This window comes from Tenrec ecaudatus, chromosome 2 (genome assembly GCF_050624435.1).
Source record: "Tenrec ecaudatus isolate mTenEca1 chromosome 2, mTenEca1.hap1, whole genome shotgun sequence".
NCBI lineage: Eukaryota > Metazoa > Chordata > Mammalia > Afrosoricida > Tenrecidae > Tenrec > Tenrec ecaudatus.
This window is the reverse complement of record NC_134531.1, coordinates 262,334,905-262,350,653: the sequence shown is the minus strand read 5'-3', so window position 1 is coordinate 262,350,653 and position 15,749 is coordinate 262,334,905.

Here is a 15,749-nt window from a genome sequence, read left to right as displayed (position 1 = left end):
CAAGCATGTGCTTCTGAAGAGACTGGTCTCTCCTGATTACATACCCAAAGTATGTGAGGCTGAGTCTGGTCAACCTTGCCTCTCACAAGCATTCCGGTTCTATTTCTTCGAAAACCGTTTCGGTTGTTCTTTGGGCGACAGTCTTTGCCTTCACAATAGTTCACATGCATAGAGTTTTCTCCAGTCTTCCTTACTCATTGCCCAACTTTCGCATGCGTCTGAGGTCATTGAAAACAGAATGGCTTGGGCCCGGCACCCCTTAGCTGTCAGGTAGCATCCTTGCTCTGCAACACAAAGAGAGATCTTGCGTAATCTATTTCCCGGATGAAATTCATCCTCTTGACTGCTGCTTCCATGAGCCTCGATAGGGTATTGAAGGAAGACAAAACCCTGATAACTCCAATCTTTTCACCATTTACCAAGATGGTGCCTTATTGGTGCACTTGTGAGAATCGGGTTCTTCTTCCCATGGAACAGTGATCCATACTGAAGGCTGCAGCACTCACATCTTGGACTTCATCCTTTCTTCCATGTGCCTTGCCTACTCTACTATTATGAGCAGGTTTCAGAATCTCTTCTGGCATCCACTGTAAGCTTGGTTTTTTCGTGACCTTTTGCTTTCTCCATGCACGATGTTCTTGATTTCCTCCCACATCTCATAGGTCTTCTGTCTGCAGGAAATCTGTTCTGTTTTTTTTTCTCTAAATAATAGTGGAATATACTCAAGGCCCTATTTTGGTTCTTGTGTAGTTGTAATTTTCTTCAGCTATCACCTGAATGTACATATTGCGATTGGTTGTGAGCTCCACAGTCAGACCTGGACCTGATTTAGCTGCTGGTCTGTGCTTTTCCTCACTTCTTCCTGTAGATTTAGTCAGTTGATTTCTCCATATTTCCTCTGGAGAAGCCCATGTATATAGTCATCCTTCGTGTTGTTGAAAACCTTATTGCCACGAACAAGTCGTTGTCTTAAAAAATCCTATCCTGTGATCTCCAGATGCGCAAGACCATGTTTTTCAACTGCTGTTTCTTCTTCGTTTCCAATGTTTGAATTCCATTTGCCAATATTTATCAATGCGACATGATTCGATGTTTGATCAATTTCAGCTGCAGACATTGGTAGAACTATTCCACTTCTGAATGACGAGATTTAGTGATTGGTACATAAATTTGAATAATAGTGAATTTGGTTTTGCATAAATTTACATGTAAAGTCACCAAAGTGCCCTTGCATAAAATTTAGCAAATTTTGTTTTTCTAATTCATGCTAGTATATTTCTAGTCTTAAAAAAGATTTACATATGTGTGTATTGCCTATAGAAATTGGGATCTATGCATTGCTAATAATCAATAATTCTAAGAATGGATGCTTTATTTATTAGAATTAAAGAGGTTTCTCTTTTTCACTAGTCCTTTATTTTATGAAGCATGATATATTTTGCCAGGGACTAGTCCTCCTGATAATATATCCCAAGTGCAGAAAATGCACTCCTGCACTCCTCACATTCAAGGAGTCGTCAAAGGCACCCTCAATATTCGTTTCCAGCACTGTCATTCAACCTCACAAAGTCCGCTGATCTTCCTTATTCATTGTCCAAATTTCACATACAAGGCAATGAAAAAGGCCAGGGATTGGTCTGAGACACCTTAGTCTTCAAAGTGATATCTTTTTTTCCCAGGACTTTAAATAGATCTTCAAACGCACATTTGTAAAATTCGCCCCATCACTTGCTTTTGTGACTACTGCTTTCATGGGTGGTGATTATGGACATGAGTCAAATTAAAACCTTGATAATTTTAATCTTTTTGTTTCCACTTACCATGACGTTATATCTTGGCCCAGGTGTGAGGATTTTTGTTTTCATTTTGTTGAGGTATGATTCCTATTGACAGCTTTATTCTTTGATCTGGGACCAGTAACAGCTACAAATGTGCTTTACTCTCAGCAAGCAAGGTTGTGTCATCTCTATGTCACAGGTTGTTCATCAGTCTACCTCCCATCCCAGTGCTGAGTTCTTCTACATAGAGTCCTGTTTTAAAAGGATTTGCTCGGTACAAAAGTTGAGTAAGTATGGTGAGAGGGTAGAATCCTAAAATACACCTATTTTGATTTTTAGACACTCAGTATCCCCTGTTCTGTTCAAAAGATTGTTTCTTGCTATATGTATAGATTTTGTGTGAGCACAAACACTTTAAAATTCTTATTCTTCACAATGTTACGCATAATTTGTTATGATCCACATAGTTGAATGCCTGGTTTCAGCCAAGATCCGTCAGATATCACCAATGATATACCTCATTCCACATTCTCTTCTCAATTTGGCTGGAATATCTGACAATCCCTGTCAATTTACTGCTGCAAATATTTCTAATCATCATCATACATTTTATTTGCATTTATAATACTATTATTTGTTCAGTAATTTATGCAATCTGCTAGGTACTCTTTCTTTGAATGCTCTCAAATATGAATCTCTTTTGATTAGTTAGTTAGGTCTTCCAAACTTGGGAGCAAAGAGAAATGAACACTTCCAGTACTGCCCCCAGTTGTTGAATGCTTGCCTTCTAATATTATGTAAATTTGCCTTCACTTTGAAATGAATAAACCAACACTTTCTCACTACAAATTCTTCATTACAGTCACTTCATTCCCTGCATATACACTTTTTAAATTAGAAACCATTTTTCACCAAAGAAGGCTAATAACTATATGCACCTCTTCCAACTTACCTATAAATTCAAATGAAAGACACACTTAAGAATGGATCCCATCCATAACCTAAGAACGACCTGTACTTGCTTGGAACAATGCCTCATTATAACACTTTACTATATGCCAACGTTTTTATCAATTGCATATTTAATGGCCGTCGAGAACAGATTACTCTCTTACCTTCTTTACTGTTGCATGTTCTGTCCTTTCAGAAAATCCTTTTCTCAACGGAAATGGGCATAATGAAATTAATAGGTAAATGCCAATATTATAAAATCTCGATGCAGCAAGATATCAAAAAGTCATCCAATTCAATGACCTTTGTAATTCAAGAATCTTTCCCGCAAATGTAGTTTCCCACCTGCTAAAGCAATCCTTAGGATGGGAAACTTGCTCCTTCCTCCACAATCCATTTCAGGTTGATTTAAAGAAAAACTGTCTTTCTTGTTGCATGGCAAAATTTTTTTTATCTCTGACTCAAACTCATTAGTTTGCCTTATGAAGAAACCCCAAATAAGTTTATTTCTCTCTTGTTCACCTTTCAAATACTAAAACTATAAATGGCCAGCTCTTTTTAATTTGACTTCTGATAGGCATAGAGTTGGTTTCTCCAGGTGACTCCTCTTGGTACAGCGATAGTCAGAACTAAAAGTGGTTTCTCAAATGGACAGTCTTAGTGTGGCAAGTCTTAGAATAAAATCCAAATGAGCATATTCCTTGACCACAAGAATTTAGCAGTATTGGATTACCCAAGAAGCCAGGTAGGCATGGACTTCCTTGTTTTTGCTTACTTACCTGCAGTGAACATCATCACGTGTTTGCACCCCACAAAAGAGTCTGTTTCTAGGTATGGCTGGTGTCTGTCTCTCGTCTAAGACCAGAGCATCTTCCTACAGAATCGAAGTCCACTTTTCAAATTTGCAATCCCTGACAGGGAAGGATTACTCAATAAGGAAGGTAAGCATACACTTATTTGTGTTTACTTACTAATTTACTGTGAACTGGTTCACATCTTTGGTAAAAACATGTGAAACTGTTCACTGTAGATTAGTCAGCAAGCATAGGTAAGTCTGTGCTTACCACTGATGCTCAGTACTATGTGATCCACCCCGGGTTCAGAGATTTGCTGTTTAATGCTCTTATAATTGTTTTGTCTTGCCACTGATCCTATTAGAAAGGGTCCAGTGAGGTGAAAGGAACACTACCAGTAGTTCCAATACAGAATATTTAATATAAATTTGCTGAGAGTTATGAAGTTGATAAGAATACAAAGGGGGGAAAATAGGGCAGAGAAGTTGCAACACCAAAATCCAAACTCACTGCCATTGAGTTGATGCCGACTCAGCAAGAACCTACAAGACAGGGCCAAACTGCCCCCGTGGGTTTCCAAGGATGTAAGCTTTGACAGGAGGGGAAAGCCCAGTCTTTCTCCAGCAGAATGGCTGACGGTTTCAGAGCACTGACTTTGCAGTGGACAGCCCGAACCATAACCGTTACATCACCAATTTCAGGAAGTCATTACCAATGTAAGGACTGGAGAAATAACAAGGTGGAATTATTCATATTTACATATGTTGAGGAGGAACTTCTGTACTGGAGCTAATTATTCACTCAGGGAAGGAGTGCTAGGAAGTAAAGCACAGCTCTCTGGGAGAGGGCACAGCTCTTGGTTTTGATGTTTGAGAGGTTTCAAGAGATGGATTCTATAGGTGTAGGGAAAGCTGCAAACTCAATTCAACTGCAGCCACTGGAGCAAATCATCACACAGAAGGCTGCAGTTCGTGGAGCTGAAGTGACGCTGATGGCAGTAGAGAGCAAAGAGGAAACTGGAAGTCCAGTGTTCCCTGCCTCGCTTTGCAATCTCTCTTTTAACCCCTGACAAGAAGCCGGCCACCAGAGCCTAATGATGAGTCGCATCTTCTTAGCTCAGGCATCATAAGGAAACATGGAGATGGACGTTGAAACCGAGCAACGCTATTTTAATAACTGGCTCTCTTGTTTTATTGTGTTTTTAATTATTTGTATAGATCAGGGGTTGGCATTCTTTTGATAGGGAAGAGCCATTCTTGTTCCTCACACCAATTTAGAATTATTCAAGAACCGCAAATATATATTTACAAATAAATGAATTCACCATTATCTGACTCATATCCTTTAAATTTTTTATAAGTGAAATTCAAAACCAAACTGCTACCTTCAAGTTCATGCCGACTTACAATGAGTGACCCCACAGAACCGGGTAGAACGGATGGCAGTGAGTTCTGATGGCAGCAGTAGCAAGTTCAGTCTTGTTCCCGCTGAGGGTCTGCTAGTTTACACCTGCTGACCTTGTGGTTAGCAGCCCAACAGGTAACCACGACCAACCAGGGCTCCAGACTCGGCTCTCTCAGGATGTGTATGGAACTCTGAAGTCAAATTGAAAATGCAGATAAAAGTGTCATAGTTTCATCATCTATAAAATCTATCATGAGACTTTGATAGTTTGATTTTCATTTTCAATTTTATTTCAGAGCCACATGTAGGTATTGAAAGAGCTCTGTATGGCTCTTGAAATGCAGTTTACCAACTCAGATATAGGTAATTGACTCTAACTTTCAAGTTTCTCCTGAAGGGCAAGAAATATATTTGTGTCCATTCCAGTTTTTTGTTAAAATATATGGCATACAGTTGTTTTTACCTAGTAATTAAGGTATAATTTTATTTCTTATTAAACGTTATTTTTATATATATCAATAGTTTTAGTTTGCAGAATTTTCATTTATTTTCCCCAAATATAATGATGCAACAGAGATGAATACCCTTTAATTTCTCCTTATCTGAAAATGCTCTTACTAATCCCTTGTACTTAACAAATAATGTTGCTTGATATACAATTCCTAGTTGTTCTGGTTTTTTTCTTTATTTCTTTTTTCTTCCCCCCTCCCCCATTTCTCTATATGTCACTCTACTGCCTTCTTGCCTGCAGGACTTCTGCTAAGGAATCAGAGCTCATTCTTATTGGTTTCCATTTTTAAGAAGAATTTCTTTTTTCTTAGAATTATTTCTTTGATATTGGAAAAATTGATTCTGATATGTTGTGTTGATTTTCTTTTGAGGTCTAACCTGTTTGGAGTTCATTCTGTTTATTCAGTGGTTATTTTCTCCTGTTTCAGGATGTCAGAGAAACCTTTTATCCAACATCCCTTGTGGTAACTGTTCTGCCTTCCACCCCACCCCCACCCTTTTCTGGAATACCTGTAAGGCATGTATTGTTATTCCCCTTGATAGTGTGCCACGTAATTCTTAGATTATCTTCAGCTTTTATTTGATATTGTCCTTTTAATGGATTGTTCTTCTCCTAGATCAGCATTGAGAGATTTGTATTCAAACTCACTAATTTAGTCTTCCATTTCTTCAATTCTACTTCTTTGCTCTATCAAGGTATACGCTATTTCTAGTACCTTAATCTTGGTCTTCTAGAGTTTTATTTTATTTTTTTATGGTTTCTACTTTTAATTTTTTTTGTCAGTTTTCTCTTGTGGTGTTTTCCTGAATTCTTCAAATACATAGGGTTACTATAAATCAGAATTTACTCAATAGCAATGAGGTCAGTCAAATGTTTCAGTGTGAGTGTGTGTGTGTTTTGTTGTCTCGCCCCCTCCCCCCATAGCTCTCTTATCTTCTTATCCATCCATTGAAAGGATCTCAGACTCATTCTTCTGCATTCCTTTTCTGGCAATTCCAATGTCTTTTCGTCATCAGGATGGTCTTTTAAGTCTGTATATCAGTGATTTGTTTGCACCATTTTAGCTTGCTTCTTTGTGTCAACTGACCTTATTTGTTGTCTCTGAGACATTTTCGGTTTTATATTTGTTTATCAAGAGGAATAGAGTTGATGGTGGCTCCTTCCCACTAGTTATAGTTGTGGAAGGCACAAGGGTGGCTGAGATGTATGGGGACAGTTGATTCAATCCGATAGATCAAGAAGCAAATTATGAAAACAAAACAAAAAACAAGAACACACACACAAACTACACGAAGAATCAAATGAAGAGAAACCACACACACACACACACACACAAACACCCAGGCTGCCTTCCCTTTCTCACTCACCAAGGTGTGCTCATCCAAGTCCCCACTAGACTTCACGCAGTATGAGTGGAGCTTGAAGGTGGGGGTATCAACTTTCCTGGTCAGGACGGGGTTGTGGAGAGTTAGAAACGACTTTTCCCTACACTCTCCTCTTGCAACCTGTTTCCCTCTGCTGATAATTTCTCAAAACAACAAAAGAGGGGAAATGGATAGACACACACTAAAAAACATAAACCCAAGACCTAAACTAGCAGCTGCTGTTTCTCCAGTCTTCTGTCCCCATGCTGACTTGTGGGCATATGGGTGTGTAGGTACTAGGATTGGTTCAGCCCCTGTTGCACCTATGCTGGCAATTTATCAGAACAAAAGAATGGAGAAGGAGGAAACTCAGAGGAAAATGTTCAGCAATGCTTCCCAGGTGGGTTAGCTTCAGGATATACCAGCAGATGAGAGCTGAGTGCTGGAGCCAGGTTGCTGGTCATAGCATCCGCCGCCTCTAAGCAACCCCAAGAGAGCTCCTTCTAGTCATAACCCGAGTGACTTTTAGTTCAGGCTTACACATAAGAGCATGTACTTGGCAGAGTTTTCTAGAGAAGCAAACCCAGGACACTTAGGATTATAAGTAGGTATAAAGATAGATAGATGGATAGATAGATAGATGATATACATTTATATAGTGAAAATAATTAAAAAATAATAGCAAATTAGTCCATACAGCCATACAGATATCTAAGTCTGACTCATTTTCATAGAATGGTTAATATACTGAAAGTCTTTTTAATTTTCAAGACCACTAGTCCAAGGCCAAGGAAGCATGCAGTCGGACGATGAGGTGGTGAGGTGTCAGAGGCCAGTGGTGCAGTGTGGGGAAGCAAGCCAAGGTGGAGCCTCCTGGGGAGAGTGAGCGGGCTTGAGGTGTGAGGTTTGGAGGTGTGGTAAAATGATTGGAGTTGGCTCACGGGTAGGAAATATAGCAAGATGGAGCGATACTGCAGCAGGGAACAGCCCAGCACTGGGATGCAGTTGACAGTTGGCTCTACAAGGTGACACAGAGTGCTACATTGCCCCGCAGGTAGCACAGCACATGATAAGGGTGGGTAGCTGGATTAAAAAATTTACTGGTCCAAACAACAAATGAGAAGGGGGAGGGGGAGAGGGAGAACCAGCCTAGAGAGCCATATATCTCTGCAGTATTTTCAAATAACATCATCAGGCTGCACTCTGATTGGCAGGCTAACCTTGATCAATATCTTCTTACATGTGCCATGTTGGTACAAAAACCCTAACTAGCATATGTTATATCAGTACTTCCTGTTTTACTCTAAAATGTGTATTTATTTTACAATAAAGAACCAATTTGCCAAAGCTAAGCTATATCAGTGTATCACTCCAAGTGATGAGTTTGCAGAAAGAACCACTGATGGACTTTGAGTTGGGAAGAGCCATAAACAAAACCAAATATGGTCTGTGTTTAATAAAAGTAACTCAGGCAGCAATATGCTGGAAGGATTGCAGATTTGCAGTAGCAATAATTCCAAACGCAAAACAGTGTTAGCATGTGATTCAAATGATAGAGTGGGCCCTTGGGTACACAAATAAAGGGCAAAAGAATTAAAAATGGAATGCATTCTGTTGAGAATTAATTATCAATCTTTGAGGTCAATGGTGAAGTCAGAAATTATCTCACTATTAAGGCTATGTGGCCAAACTCTCAAAAAGACCAATTATGTAAGGCCAGGTTGACTAGAGACACAAATCCAGAGGTACATGTGTATGTTTAAGAAAGAACTTTCTATCAAGAAGTAACCACATACCAAGAAAACATCCCAGCCCAGTCCACCTCAAGTCCAGAAGTCCAATACTAGTCCATAAGTTCCTCTTCAGACCCACGCGTCCACATGCAGCGATGCAGAATGCAGGAAGATCACAGGCCAGCGGGTGCAAAGGCATGTGAATCCAATGGCAATGGCGCTGGTTCTGGCAGCTCTGAGTGACTTGCCAGCAAGAATGTGAAGACAGAGGAGAGGAAGCTCCCAGCCCCTTCCTTACAAGAAAGGCTACACCCACAAGGGCGTACCATGAGACCTGATTGACAAGTGGAATACCACACCTACACTTTTATATAGCTTCAAATTGACAAGAAATTATGTAACGACCACACCAGTCTTCAATAAATTTGGTCAAATTGTCAGTGGTATATGGATTTGAAATTTTATTACTGCAAGATAATAACAGTGCAAGCCAGAATAGAAAGCACAGAGTGCTATTTCAATCTTTACAAACCACGGCCTTACAATAGAGCCTAGGAAAGAAAGCTAACCGTGTTAATGGAAGACGGAAAACAACAAGAAAGAGGGGTGGTTGCTCTCAGATTTAAAAAAAATCATTTTATTTGGGGTTCTTACAGTTTTTATCATACTCCATACATCAATTTTACCAGACACATTTGTGTATGTTTCCATCATAAGCTTCAAAACATTTTCTTTCTACTTGAGCCCTTGGTATCGGCTCCTCTTTTTTTCCCTCCCTCTCCCACCTGCCCCCCCTTGGGAACACTTGATAAATTATTATTTTCATATCTTACACCATTCGCTGTCTCCCTTCACTCAAGTTTCTTTTGTTCGTCCCCCTTGGGAGGGGGAACTGTCAGATCTTATAAAAAGAGACTGTCATTCACATGAAGGAGCATGGGCATGCGGCTCTTGTGAAATGCAGCAAGTCCGCATTTTCCTTACCTTGTCTTTCTTCATGTGGATAAGATTTCTCCTCTCACGTGGCATTCCACAAACATGGCAAGTAACAAGTGTGACTGGGAACGTGAACCTACGACTCGATATTGAAGCTAGAATTTCTGCATTCTTGGCAAGTACCCATAGTTCCTTTAATTATATGTGGAGCTTGTAAACAGGAAAGTGTTTCAAAGATGTGGGAAATCCAAGGCCAAAAATATAAAACAAATATATATTCTGGCAAAACCAAAATGCATTTAAGCAAGGTGAATTATAAAGGAAGAGGGGTGTATGGTAATAATAGTAGCAACAATCCAATCATTTGCAAAATGATATTTGGAAAAGGTTTGTGACCGAGATTAAGATCAAGTTTGACAAACATGCCAAAGAAGTATAAAATAAAATGAGCAGAAATGTTTGTAATAATTTACACATTTAAGGAATACAGATCGCTCCTTATGTTCTTCACGTTTTCTGCTTCCAATGTGTCCTTGCATTTCTGAGTCAGAGATATGGGTAGAAGAGGGAAGGGAGAGAAAAGGAGAGGAGAGAAGGGGAAAGCTTAGCAACTTTCCATGTCATCCTTGCTCATTGCTTCTGGGGTGATTCCAGAAAATAGTATGTTTACAACTCTCTGAAGTACATTTCTCCTATCCAATATGTTCATCTTGTTTTACTAATTCATATTTGTCTACACTCTGAAGTTTTGCAAGCTCCAGCATCACATGTTCCTTAGCCAGCTTTCTATATATGTACCGGTGTGATGTCTCTGATGCCAAAAATAAACCTTATATACTTTGGAAGGAAATCAGACCCACAATTTAAAGGGAAGCTTTTACAGGAAGTTCAATTATGTTTGGAAACATTTGCAAAGTACTTCCACTCCCGCAGCATACAGAAAGCACACATGAATTTGTTTGAAGCCATTTTGGCCAAAATTATTATTCCACCAGGACAAGTAAGAATTAGTTCTATTCATAAGCAATTAAAATGTGACTTATCACTTGTTTCATTAGTACATTTGAGTGAACACAACAAGCATGTTATCTAATTTTCTCTCCCAGCATTCCTCTCACCATTTATTTCCCTGGCAGGAAGTCACGGTGGTGACATCTGTTTCTCATAGAGCTATCGAGAACGATAAGCAACTTCTTGTGTTTCTCAAGTCAGGGAATTTCCCTTCTTTTTCTAGCAACTCATGTGCTCCTTTTCAGCCATATGGAAAAGATAAATACCAGAACTTAAAATATCAGACTAAAGATAGAAAAATGAGAATGAAATTCTTTGAACACTGACCATGACAGAAGTAAATACAAAGCCTGCTTAAAGGATTGGGTTTTTTGTGGGTTTGCGTGTGTGTGTGTGTGTGTGTGTGTGGTTTCATTTTTAAATTAGTGACTACATCACAACTATATGAGCTAATGACAATCTTTCTTTATAAAAGAGAATGAAAAATTCAAATGGCACAGTTAAAACCACACCTTACTTCTAATTATTTATTGCTGAAACAGAAAATGCCCCCAAACTTAGGGCCTTCAAATAACATTTATTTCATATTCTTATCACCTATTAATCTGTGCCTTGAGTGACTTCCAGTTGAGTAGACTTCAGTTGGAATCCACCATCCAGACTAGATGACCATGGTGGCTCACTCAGAAGACTGGCAGTTGATGAAGATTGGTAATTGAAAGCTCAGCTCTGGTCATAAGCTATAGTACTTATTTATATCAGCTTCTTCAATTGACTTTGTCTTTCATGGAATGATTCCTGGATTTCAAGAGTGAGTTTCCCAGGAATAAGTAGTACAAGGTATCCACTTTATCCATATTTTACAGAAGAATAAATGGAAGGTCAGGCATTAAGAGTTTGTTGGAACCACACAGCTAATAAGTGACAGAGCTTGGACTTTCAGAACCTCGAATCAGTGTCCATGCTTCTCACCATAAGACTGCTGTAATGTCTGGTACAGTATCCCAGTAACAAGTAAGGCACCTGTGTTATTCCACAATGAAATGGGAGGCACAATACTACTCAAAACCCAAACCAATGCCATCAAGTAGATGTTGACTATTAGCAACCCTAGATGAGGTGTCTGATCTGGAAGGCTCCAATTTTGGACCATTATCATTAATATCACATGCAAGTAAATCTGTGCTAAAGATAATCCAATAATGGTTGCAAAAATACATCATTGTCAGTAAGCTTTCAGAGGGTCAGGCCATATTCAGATCATATTCATGATCAAGGAATATCATTGCAGATGTCATATGGATCTTGGGTGAAATCAGAGCATACTAGAGAAATCTTTACTTGTGTTTCATTGACTTGTGTTTCACTGTGTGGATCATAACAAAAGACAGGTAACCTTGAAAAGAATGGAAATTTCAGAGCGCATAATTGTGCTCACGCAGACCCTGCCCATGGATCAAGAAGTAGTTGGGTGTGCAAAAACAATGGAATGCTACTTAGTTTAAAATCAGGACCACTTTGTAGCCTATCACCATACTTGCTCAAACTGTATGCTGAGAAAATAATCACAGAAACTAGATTATATGAAAAAGAATTAAACATCAAAATGGGAGGAAAGTTTATTAAAATGCTCAGTATATATATGACACACCTAGCTTGCTGAAAATAAAGATGACTAGAAATACTTGATGATGGAGATAAAGTGTTGCAGCCTTCAGGATGGGTCATGACTAAATGTAAAGAACAACAAAATCCTCGGAACTGCACCAGTAGGTGACAACATGACAAATGGAGAAAAGATTGAAGTTATCAAGTATTTCATCCTGCATACATCCACAATCAATGCTCATGGACACAGCAATCAAGAGATTAAATGATGCATTGCCTTGGATAAATCTGTGACACGAGACATATTTGTAGTGTAGAACAGCAGGGAGGTTACATTTAGGACTAAAGAGAATCTGACTCAAGCTATGGCATTTCCAGTTGCCTCATACACATGTGAAAGTTAGACATTGAATCTGGAAGACTGAAGAATGAATGCATTTGAATTAGTGTACTGATGCAGAATACTGAAAGAACGAACCATAGACTGCTAAAAGGACAAACAAATCTGTGTTGGAAGAAGTTTAGCCACAGAGTCTTTAGAGGCAAGAATGGAGAGACTTCCTGCAAAGTATTTTGGACATGACGTCAAAAGAGACCAGTCCCTGGAGAAGGGTATCAAGCTTGGTCAAGAGGAGGAAAATAGGAAGGCCCAAGACAAGTGTATTAGTCTGGGTACTTTAGAGAAATAAATCCACAGAAACTCATGTGTAAGCAATTGATGAATGTATGGATTGGGATAAGAGTTGTATGAACCCCTAATAAAATGTTTAAAAAAAAGAAACTCATGTGTAAGAAAGAGTTTTATATAAAGGTTAAGTGCACATCAAGAAAACATCCCAACCCAGTGCTGCCCAAGTCCACAAGTCCAACATTAGTCCATATGCCCAACACTAATCCACAAAGTCCTCCTCCATCTCACAAAAAAACACACACAATTATGCCGACTGCAGGAGGAAAGCTGAGTGAGTGAATGTGTAAGCATCTCAGTACTGGCAGGGGTCTCCACACGGCTGCTCCAGCACCCAGGGCTGCATTGGGGTAGGTCCATGTGGCTTCTCCTAGGGGATGTCTTGCAGGAAGTGAGACTTGCCAGATGAAGTAGGGAACTGCTAAGGCAGCTGCACCCTGGTCGGACCATCACAAAGCAAGAGACCCAAGAACTAGACAGGCGAGGCTCATGGAGCCATTTATCCCTCTGCTCTTCAATTAACCCCACCTGTGTTTATAGGCCAGGTTAGCACAATGAACTAACTAACTCAACATAATGGACTGACAAAGTAAGCTCAAATGTACAAGTAACTGTGGGGATGTCAGGACAGGGCAATGTTTCACTCTGTTTTGCACAGGGTCACTATGAGTCACGACCACCTGGATGGCCCCTAACAACAACATATGAGGTGTCTGAACTGTGAACCTTTGTGGAGACCCACAGCTTCATCTTTCTCCTGCAGAGTAGCAGGTGGGTTGGAACTGGTAGCTGTCCAATACCTAACCCACAGTGCCACCCACTCTCCATAAGGGCTGAGTTTTATATGGTGTCAATACCCTTCAAAGAACACTGGGAATATGCATGCAGTTGAACTGGTTGAATTTATTTCACATGTCAGGGTGGATAAGCACACATCATGGAGCCGTGAGCTGTCTGAATCAGAGTGTTTTTAAAAGATCTTCTATGTAAGAATTGGACTTTGACTGTGTTATAGTGTAAAGAAGTAAGGGTTTACTCTAGATTAAATGCTATCAGACAAGGGAAAGCAAGTAGATGATTGAGTATCATAAGAAATGTTATATGTAAAACAAACTGTAGTGAGAATAAGACTGCAATTAGTAAAAGAGCAGTAGACACTCATATTAGCTAGCAAAGGGGGTGGTTGGTATTTGGGGGGGTTACACGCTGACCTTGTTTTTTCTGTGCATAGACATATTTATGAATTAGTCTAATTTTTATCTCACTTTATCATTCTCTCAGAGGGGTTTTGTTTAATGTGAGGATTCTGTGAGTTTGTTTACATACAACAGAAGAAAAACACGGCCTGGCTGGGAGAACCAGGTCAGTCTCTAGCAGCACCGTATTCTGGCTGTGAGTGTCCTAGTGCCTGGCTGTCAGGAACTACTCGTGTGTTCTGGTGGGTGACATGTTTGAGTGAACACAGTGGGTTCTACATGCTATTTTTCTTGGTTACTTAAGATATTCAGTCACAGATCAAAACAAGGACACTACATATATTTAACATAATTTTTATGTTTTTAAAGTAATAACATACTCTTATTAATTAAATATTACCTATCTATGATGAATCAATTATTTATCAGTATTAACACTATATTTTAGTTTTTGTTATCTTATTTTAGAAAATATATTTCAAAAAAATCAATTTCTAATTTTTGATGGAATTAAAAAGGAAAAGTTTTATTTATTGACATTTAATAAATAATTGAATGGTAATCAAATATGTATTTTGATATTTATATTAAGATGTTATATTTATATAATTGATTCTAGTATCATTTCCCATAAAATTAGTATTGGTATAAAATATGAAGATTTTTGAAATCACATATGGTACAAGGATAACATGATACATAAGATTCTTACAAATTCTATTATATATTTATTGTTGGTAATATAGTACAGCAAAATAAAGACTGATTTTCATATATAGGTATATATACAGAAAATATATTCCAATATATGTGTGTGTACATATGTATGTATATATGCACACACACATATATTTGCATATAAGGCGCACCCCCCAAAAATGATGCTCATTAATTTTTTGGGTTGTGAGGGAATAGTGCATTTGGAGTTTGTTCCACCAGGTCAGACTGTTAACCAAGCTTTCTATTTAGAGGTTCTTAAAAGATATTACAACAGTCTGTGACTAAAAAGGCCTGACTTGAGGGTGATGGAAGACTGGTTTTGCCACATTAAAATGCACCTGCTCACACAGCCATCTCAGTGCGCCAGTTTGGGGCAAAAAGCAGCATGCCTCTCTTGATCACGATGCCTTACTCATCTGGCCTCACTCGCTGTGACTTTTTTTTGTTTCTGTGAATGAAGATGGACGTGATGGGACAGAGATGTGTTAAGTCTAATGGAGACTTCTTTGAAGGTGATAAGGTTGTTTGGTTAAAAAAAATTAAATATAAAGCCTTGAAAAAAATTCCAGTGTAGTTTTAAATAATTGACTCACATTTTGAGTCCTAACCAAGTTGTGGACCTGATAACTCAAATTCTACTTTAGGGGACAGCCTGGAAATTCTTGTGTGTCTCAAGGGGTAGGTAATTTTGTGAGAAAAATAGGGAACTTTAGTAAGATGTTTATGTCCATTTGTAAGATGGAGGCAAAGTCTTCATTTTGTTCTGAAAGCCTTCAACTGATTAGGTGACCCCCTACATTATGAAGGGTAGTCTGCTTTTCTTAAGGTTACCTGCTCTAATCAATTTCATGCTGACATCTAGATTAGTGTTTCAACAAACAACAGAATTCCATAAGGCAAGTTGACAAATAAAAGTAACTATAGGATACCATTTTTTAAATTGCTGGAACTCAGTATTCAGACTAAGTATTATATCAGTGGGAAAAAAATGAAAAGGAAATAAATCTTAAAAAACAAAACATAGTTCCTAGAATATACTATGCCTCATCTCTCCG